General features: G+C 34.3%; 1 long non-coding RNA gene across 1 annotated transcript; it reads left to right on the top strand.

Annotated features, from left to right (window-relative positions):
• The first annotated feature begins 1,499 nt into the window (after positions 1 to 1,499).
• Positions 1,500 to 3,858, top strand: LOC309478489. The gene is made up of 3 exons (XR_014199010.1): positions 1,500 to 1,746; positions 2,459 to 2,493; positions 2,803 to 3,858. It is a non-coding gene; the product is annotated as an uncharacterized lncRNA (long non-coding RNA).
• Positions 3,859 to 5,531: the final 1,673 nt, after the last annotated feature.

The following is a 5,531-nucleotide window of genomic DNA, read 5'->3' as shown; positions in this document are numbered from 1 at the left end:
TATAATGTACTTAAATATTTCTATCTCTCTTAAGCATCCTTATGCATATACAGTTGTGCTTATAAGTTTACATGCCCATCTTTGTGTATACGTTGATTTAAAAAAAAAAAAGTAATCATACAACCTGCTAACTCGAAAAGCATTTTAAAATTATACAATTTTAAAGAATACGATTTAGTTTTAATCATTTTAATTACTTTTAATATTAATTTATTATTTTAATTACCACCTGCAGAATCTGAAAGACGTTTAGATGGATGGATGGATGGATGGATGGATGGATGGATGGATAGACCCACATGGAAAGAATCTATATGAGGATATATGCGCATATATGAAACCTATATGCAGTTTATATGCACATATATGCTGCATATATACAGCATATATGCACATATATGATAATATATATGCTGCATATATGCGTATATATGCCACATATAGGCATAATTGAGGTGCATATATGTGCATATACAGGCCATATAGGTCTCCTGTATTGCTTCTTTATATATACATATAAGCCCTATATGTACATACAAGATGTCTCCTATAGCTCATGGCAGGATGGTCATTTTGTAGCTCATATCTCACTTTGGAAACTGTCATACATGATGCCTAGCTCAGATAGGCACATCTATCAATTCGAAGCTCACGGAGCTGAGATCAAAAAGATAAAAATAAAAAAATTTAAAAAAATTCTGTTCAGTTTTTTGTCTTATTTTTGTTCTTGTACTATTTGATTGTTCTTAAGTAAATAAATAATGTAAATTTCTACATTTTGGGGTTTTATTTATGTTGCCTACACTGTAAAAAAAAAGTGTACTTTTACAGGTAATGGTCTGTATTTTTTTAACAGAATTTTACCGTTTTGTCATTATAGTGAATGCCTGTTATTTTACAGATATTTGCTGTAATTTAAAGGTCCACTATTAAATTTACAGGTAATTGCTTGTATTTTGGTTTTACATCAATTTACGTTTTTTAAGGAACTTGTCTGTATTTTTACAAAGTAATATTTTACAGATTTTTTTCTGTGAAATTAGAAAACAAAGAAAAGAAGGTATAACTGCAGAAGTCTGCATCTATTCAATATGTTGTCCTTACAGATTATTAAGCATGTGGGGGTTAAAGTGAGGTTTTTTTTAAGGTTAAATAATAGTATTTGTACATACAGCCTACCCTACATAGGCTACAGTAGACCTGTATTGAATTGTTTTTAGGCTATAGTCTTTTAATCTTGTCTTGCAAATAGATGCTCATTTTGATCATTATTTCATTGTCTTATTCTCCCATAATTTCATGTATATTTTATTAATATTTTTCTAAATCTCCGTTGCTGCACATTCAGGGCTTTGTGTGTGTGTGTGTGTGTGTGTGTGTGTGTGTGTGTGTGTGTGTGTGTGTGTGTGTGTGCGCGCGCGCGCGCACGCGATGACGCAGATTCAAATTCGCCGCCATTACGTTTCCTCTGTTTAGTCTCGCCCACAACGGTCAGCTGATCAGTCGACTTTGGATCTGTATCAAGTGCAAGTGGGAGATTTGAATTCAGTCTACTCTCCTGAAGTGGATTGTGAGATTAACAGGGGTTCAATATGACACCTCATAATTCAAAGCAATCGTGTTCGTCGAGAGCAGCCGTGAGCAGGAGCCCTAGCTGTTGTCAGTTTGGATTCTTCGGAAATAGCACCCTTTTTAGTGAGCCTGGTTCGTCACAGCGGACATCATGCCAACCGATCACCGGCTGAGGTAAGAGTCTGCATGTGAACGATATTTTATATTACATTTGTGTTAAGTTTACGTTACAGTTTTCAAGCTAACATTAGCATTTTAAATGATGAGCTGGAGGCAAAACACTGAAAATGTAGCATGCATCTTTACATTTTCCATCTGTTTTAAGAAAGATCAGTTGAACCCACACCTCAAAAAATACCTAAAACAAGCTTTCGTAGACTTGTTATACATAAAGTCCGTTTAATTGTGTATAAAATCTTTGTTAATACGCGATAGTATCTGTCAGTAAATCAATCTCTTAAATGGCGGGACATTTTTAAACACTGTCTGGAAGCTGAAAACTCTTCTCTTAAAAAATAGTAACCACGTTTTTGGCGGATTTTTATTACCATTTTTAATAACCACAGTTATACTACAAATAGGCCTAACGTTACCAAGGTTTTTTTTTTTTTTGGTTAAACCATAGTTAATTTTCATAAGGGTTAATGTGGTTATCAAGACCGTTAAGAAAACGAATTCAGTAAATACTGTACTTGTTGTTGATACAGGAAAACACATGAGGCTAGAATATGAACACCACATGATAAATTCCATATTCTGGCTGCATGCTTGCCAACACGTCAGTTGAGGTTTTGCATTGTCCCAGTGGAACATATTCTGACATATGCAAATGTAATACTGAGTTGTAAAAAAAAATATATATATATATATATATTTGTGATTTCAGGTCAAGTGGAAAGCAGAATGATCATGGCAAACAAGGTATGGGAAAAAGTAATTTAAAATATTGTAATGGCCGAGTCTTCTGATTCCATATGATTGCACTAAAAGTGGCAGAAAATTTAATTTGTTTTATACTATATTTTCCCATGTGAATATTCATTTGATCCTTGTGAGGCCACTGGAGCTGCACAAGGTTTGGTTTTGCTTCAGTAAGACCACGATTGTGTTAGATTCCACCCATCTATTATTATTATTTTTTTGTATTGTAACTAGGCTCTGTCATTTAGAAACATGGGTGTTCCTATCACTTATAATGACATAGGCCTATATCTCTACCTTTCATTCCAGCCAGAGGATCTGACGGTTGCTGCTCGCATTTCAGCCTACCTGATGGAAAATTCTTGCTGGATGAATGACCTTCACCTTCAATTCAACCTTGCCAAGACAAAACTGCTTATGGTTTCACTTTCAGCCAAACCATGCGATCCTGCTGATTTGCCTTATACAACACCAGAAAGATCCGGCCCTTCCTGTCGGAGTCACACAACTCCTTGTCTAAGCTCTTGTTCTATCCAGACTGGACTATTGTAATGCTCTCCTGGCAGGCCTTCCAGCATCAGTCAAACCTCTGCAACTGATCCAGATGCTGCAGCAAGACCTAAACTCACTGCTTCAGATCTATGTGTCTCCAGAAGCTTGTGTTCTGCAAGTGAACGGCGCCTTGTGGTGCCATCATCCCAAAGAGACACAAAACCACTTTCACTGACCTTTACCTGGACTGTTCCCTGCTGGTGGGATGACCTGCCCAACTTAACACATTTTCAAGAAACTGCTAAAGATCCATCTTTTCATAAACACTTGACCCAATAATACTAAATCTTTGTTTTAATAATAAATAAATAAACTTGTATACTGTGCTACACTAACTGGGACTTGTCACTGCACTTGTTGCTTCTATTGTTCTCTTAATTTTTAAGTCACTTTGGATAAAATGTAATTGTAAATGTGTAAAATAAGTTATATTAGAGTATTAAGGCATACAGCAATTGCCTTTTAATGTAGATATTTTTACATGTTCTAAATTATATACTAAGATTGTATTTCCTATCATTCACATATCTTGATGTTCAGTGTTTGTTTAATGAGTAATACTGTAAATGTGCAGGTATTTTGTACTTATACGTTTAATTAATTTAACAGAAATTGACTGTACATTTGCTATTATTAAGTACTTAATTAGAGATTGGTCAAAGTTGTGAAATTGGAAATGCCTTAACTGTAAATATACAAACTTTGAATTTGAATTTATGTATTTAATGCATTTTTATACATAACTTAATAGTTATTATACACAGGAAAAACTATATATTAAAAGATAATTACTGTAGATAGACAGCATTATTATAAAATAACTTTATAAAACCCTAAATTTACAGTTTAACTTGAAAGTTAAATGTTTTTTTTTAAATGTAATTTGACATCATTTATCCGTTTTTCCACGGTTTAATAAGCCATTATCAACAGTAATGTACTGTAATTTAATAAATTTTGACTGTAAAGTCAATTCTGTATTTTCACTGTTTTTGCCTGTAATTTTGTGAAATGGTTATTTGCTGTAATTTAACGGAATCCGTCTGGAAACTTTGCTGCCAGAGATTTGCCGTTTGTATACGGGATTTTTTTTTTTTTTACAGTGTAGGCCTAGTAGCTATGGATTTTAATAATTTTACTAATATATAGTAGGTAAACATATAGGTGCATATATAGGTGAACATATAGGTGCATATATGTGAACATATAGGTGCATATATAGGTGAACATGTAGGTGCATATATGTGCATATATGTACATATAATATAGGAAAACGGCCAATTTTATATATGTCACATATATTAAAAACATATATCAAAACATATATTAAAACATATATGTTTATATAGGTTCTTTCCATGTGGGGATAGACAGATAGATAGATAAAAATAAACTTGTTTCTTCTTTCTCATTCTTTCTTTATTATTTTGTCTTGTAGAATAAGGACAGGTCAAACAGCAGAATCAGGGCAGAAAAATGCGATTTACTTTTTTTTTTTTTACTGATATTTTGTGTATAACAGGCTAAAGAAACAAGCAAGCGAAGCACTGAAAAACAGAGATGGAAGAGAAAGTCCCTGTCTCCCTGACCCACCTCAGCAGCATAACCTTGAAGGAGCAGATAGCTAAATATATAAATAAATAAACAAGTGCATTTTTTCAGTAAGCCAGATTAGACCTTATCTTGAGTAAAGTGTTCCTATGTGTCGGCTAAGAAGCAGCTGATCAAGATAATAAGCTCCCCCCCACCACCACCACCAGCCTTTTTCTTTCTCCCTACCTTCTCCTTTTGAGGTCTGGGAGGGGGGGTTTATAAAGCACTCATCTGTTTTCTCCTCTCTGGCCTGGCCTCTCCTCTGGTGAGCAGCTCTCCTCTAGGCCTATCTGTGCTATCACAATCTTTATTTAGCTGATAAAAGGCCACGTCTCATGGCTATATATATATATATATATATATATATATATATATATATATATATATATATATATAATGTGCACATCTCTGGTGGTACTCGAAATTGGAGGCACATCCTTCCAATGCATTTCTATTATGGACAAAAATATTAAACAAGTACCTTTAAGCTCTGTGTGGTTGCCGGGATTTTGCTATGCAGCTGCTAAGGTGTTCTGGCTTTTAGAGTGTTGCTATGTGGTTGCTAGGGGATTCTAGGTGGTTCCCATGTGGTTGCTTGCTGAGAGGCCATCCTGAAGTCTTGATATTCCAGTCTTTCGGATCCCTATGTCAATACAAATATAAGGGATATAAAAATCAGCATGCAAATGAGAAGACTGGGGCTGCACTGGCATGGCAACTTAAGTTTCACACCAGGATGATAATAAAAGATTGAAAACACCAGCACAAAACAATCTTAAGAATAAATTCTTAACTGCTATTTTCTTCTTCTTTTCTTACTTAAGAATATTTTCTATTCCCAGAAATACTTTTTTTCTTGGAAATGTTCTTGAGACAAAACTGAAGAAGAATCA

The sequence above is a fragment of the Leuciscus leuciscus genome, assembly GCF_965113295.1.
Source record: "Leuciscus leuciscus genome assembly, chromosome: 16".
NCBI lineage: Eukaryota > Metazoa > Chordata > Actinopteri > Cypriniformes > Leuciscidae > Leuciscus > Leuciscus leuciscus.
The sequence above is the reverse complement of the archived record's forward strand: the minus strand, read 5'-3'. Positions and strand labels throughout refer to the sequence as shown.